The sequence below is a fragment of the Myotis yumanensis genome, unplaced genomic scaffold, assembly GCF_028538775.1.
Source record: "Myotis yumanensis isolate MYYU_CA2020_CCGP unplaced genomic scaffold, mMyoYum1.0.hap1 SCAF_9, whole genome shotgun sequence".
Classification (NCBI taxonomy): Eukaryota; Metazoa; Chordata; class Mammalia; order Chiroptera; family Vespertilionidae; genus Myotis; species Myotis yumanensis.
The window spans coordinates 54,489,815-54,493,559 of record NW_027223760.1 but is presented as its reverse complement, the minus strand read 5'-3'; the positions used below and the strand labels follow the sequence as shown (position 1 = coordinate 54,493,559).

The window sequence follows — 3,745 nt, the reverse complement described above, 5'->3', positions numbered from 1 at the left end:
GAGAGAGAGAGAGAGAGAGAGAGAGAAAGAGAGAGAGAGAGAGAGAGAGAGAGAGAGAGAGAGAGAGAGAGAGAGAGAAATGATGAGAGAATCATTGATCGGTTGCCTCCTGCACACCCCACACTGGGGATTGAGCCCACAACCCAGACATGTGCCCTGACAGGGAATCAAACCCTGACCTCCTGCTTCATAAGTCGATGCTCAACTGCTGAGCCATACCCGCCGGGCACAAGCAGAGTGTTTTGCTGGGGAAAAAGCTAAATGGGATTCTGCTTCGAGATATTCAACAAAAAGTTCTGAAAAAAACCTCTTAAGCATGAACTGCTACCTTGGTCTCAGAGATGTGCTGAGGACATTTTGTGATCTAAGCCACCCAGTGGTCCACCTGGTAACACCACCTTGCTCTTCATTGAACATCTGTTCCATTGCTTCACTTTTGATACCCAGAATGCTTCCCCAAAACTTTAACAATTCATGACTTTTATGTTTTAGTGACTGAAAATACCCCATAAAAAGATTTCTCATTTGGATTCTGCCAACTTTCTCTTCTGTACTGCTTAGCAAATTTATCAATTTCTTTTGTCCGTCATCCAGCACTTCCTGTTGGACCTCTTTTTGAATTATAAATTCTGTCATTTATTCTCCCTTCTGATCCAAGCCAGATTCGCTTTATCCAGACATCCCTGTAACACCACCAGTTTTCCTTCTAGATGTCTGCCTTCTCCACCCATTCAGCTAGTACCAACGTCAGCTTAGCTAGCAGTGTGGGAGCTGACTGCTTTTCTTGTCCCCGAGAAACAGACAGCTATAATGCAATTCCATCTCTCTCCTTGGCGACCACGATTCAATTGTTCTGCAATGACTCTACCTGCAAACTGGCTTGATGGCTTGCCTTTTCCATTTCGTTAGAAGATGAGTGTAGCTTTCCCTCCAATACTGCAGCTTTCCTTCTTAGTTTAGCTGCTGTATCTTCTGCAGCCCAAGCTTCTAGCAAAGGAGGATCTTCTGATTCTAAAGTATGGTTCAGCCATCTCTCCAGCTCCTGGTTTAAGCATAATACTTTTTCACACAAGTATTGAACATATTTTTACTAAGGTATGGTATTCCATTTGTTTCTGTTTTATTGCCAACATGACTTCATTTCTCTCCTGTTGAAACATAACCGTCTTTTCTTGCATTGATGTAACTGCATCTAAAAGCTGATTTAATTTCTCGGTCTTGTCGTGTTTTTTTTTTTCCTTAAATAGTTGCTCTGAAGCAAGAGCCTTCTCCGTCATTGCAACATATTTCAATTCTTCCCCTTTCCTCATCCTAGAACAACTGTTCTCAACCTGTGGGTCGCGACCCCTTTGGGGGTCGAACGACCCTTTCACAGGGGTCGCCTAAGACCATCGGAAAACACATATATAATTACATTTTGTTTTTGTGATGAATCACTATGCTTTAATTATGTTCAATTTGTAACAATGAAAATACATCCTGCATCTCAGATATTTACATTACGATTCATAACAGTAGCAAAATTACAGTTATGAAGTAGCAACGAAAATAATTTTATGGTTGGAGGTCACCACAACATGAGGAACTGTATTAAAGGGTCACAGCAATAGGAAGGTTGAGAACCACTGCTCTAGAAAGTCACATATTTGCCGCTTAATTTTCTGTTTCCTTTTCCCTCAATGTTTCTACTATTTTTTTTTTCATTTTCCTGTTTTAGTTTACACATGTCCACTTCAAAATGCAATATTCTGTCCTTCAAGTTGGTTATTGTCTGACTCAAAGGTTCATTTTGCTCACTTCATGGTAAATCTTTCACTTAAAGAAAGCAATTCATCACTTTTTGCTTTGATTAAGAGCTCTTTGTCCTTAAGTCAGTTTTGTAAAAACATCTTGTTTCTCCTCTAGCAGCTCAATTTCTGAATCAGTTTGTTCAAGTAGCTATCTATCTAGTTTAGAGGTGGCAGCAACTGGATCAGACAATCTCTGATTTTCTTTCTCGAGGGTTCTAATTGTTGCTTCTTTGTCCTGCACTGGTTTCTCAGCTCTTATACCTCTTCTTGGAATAATCTAGAAGACTCACTCAGTTCATCCAATTTAATTGCCTTAAGAGACTCTGTGGATTCTGAAGAATTACTCAAGTGGAGGGCTGTGGTGAAATAAGGTCCAGCTGACCAAAAAGAGCATCCTTGGCATTGGGAAGCTGCCCTATGCTGAGCTGAATCTGTGCTAATTCCTTCTCCAAACATGGGACTCTAGAAAGCTCCCTTACATTTTGTTTAATATGTTCCTTAAACTCAAAGTTCTGCTTCTGGACATTTAAATTATATTTTTGTGATTGATATAGCTAACTTACTAAATCTTCTATTTAGGCCTTTCCTTGGTTACATAGAAATCATTAACAGTCAATTCACATTGAATTAATTTTTCTTTCTGCATGTCTGACTTCGGTGATGTTCATTTTATCACCTTCAAGTTGACGAACTCTCTATTTTCCATCATCTAGAGCTTGCTTTCACTTACTGATGATGCTATCTCCTTCATTTTGCTGTTTTGATCGCTGATCTTTTATCAAAACCATGTGCTTGGCAGGTTATTGTTTTGGTTGGTCCAGTTCCCCTAACTCAGCTACGATCTGATTGAGTTTTTAATCCTTGGCTTTCAAGTTGTATGTTAAATGATTTACTTTTGAATCCAAATTAACATCTCTTATAGCTGTACTTTTAATTCCTTTACACTCACTGTTTAATTTTAAAAGTGGCAGTTGAAATGCTTTCTTTTTTTGACTTAATAATGAATTTTTCTAAAACTTGAACTCGGTCTTTAATTTTCAGACTGTCATCAATGAGACTGTTACACTGGTTCAAGCTACGCAGTGTCATTATTTCATTTTCGGTATCAATTCCTCCACGGATGACCTCTGTGGAAGAACTCATTCCTTTTCTGTCACTGTATCACCTTGCTTTTTTAATATAAGGCTTCAATTCACATTCTTTAATTGTTTCTTTCTTTTCCTCATTTGTCTGGTCTTATTCTCTCCTTAAAACATCACTCTCGTTCTCTGCAGAAGAATTAAATATTTAATTCCAAACTCAAGCTCTTTGGTCTTTATTTCAGTTTGTAGAACTTGAATAGATTTTTGCATATCAGGACTGTTAAAGGCATCAGTTACTCCAATTCCCAAGCTGTCCTGATGTAACAGATTTTCCAGTTCTTCCTTCATATTCACTTATTTTATCTTGATGCCTATCACCTATTTCTGCCAGTTTCTGTGGATAATATGCTGCAATACTGCTATTTCACCAGTTGCCTTACTTCGCTTCTTTTGAAGTTTCTCCATGGTATTTTGCAGTTTGTAGATTTCACTGTGAGCCAAGCTGTTAGCTGTGGAAGTCTGAGCAAAACCTCTCCAACGACTAACTTCAGCCTCCAGTCTTAGAACTATATCCGACCATCTGTTTATCTCCTATTGTGATGAAATCAGGTCAACAAAGCCCATATCACCTCCATTGCAAGCTGAAGCATGATGGTGATGTCAGACCCAATGAAGGTGTTGCCTCGGTTGATGGTACAAGAATCTACGGACTCAGTGGCTCACTCCAGCTTCAGCAACTTGTCCTTTAGTGCTATGTGTCTTCCATTCAGAAGTTTGAATTCGAAGTCTTTCTGTTGTTGATGATGTCAGGAAGCAGTAGCTTGCTGTTTTATTTGAGCTACCTCTGTCTTAGACAACTACCAAAAGTTTTAA

The 3,745-nt window shown here is 39.0% G+C and overlaps 1 pseudogene; it reads right to left on the bottom strand.

Moving 5' to 3' along the window:
• Nucleotides 1–201: 201 nt before the first annotated feature.
• Nucleotides 202–3,523, bottom strand: LOC139016006 (thyroid receptor-interacting protein 11 pseudogene; annotated as a pseudogene).
• Nucleotides 3,524–3,745: the final 222 nt, after the last annotated feature.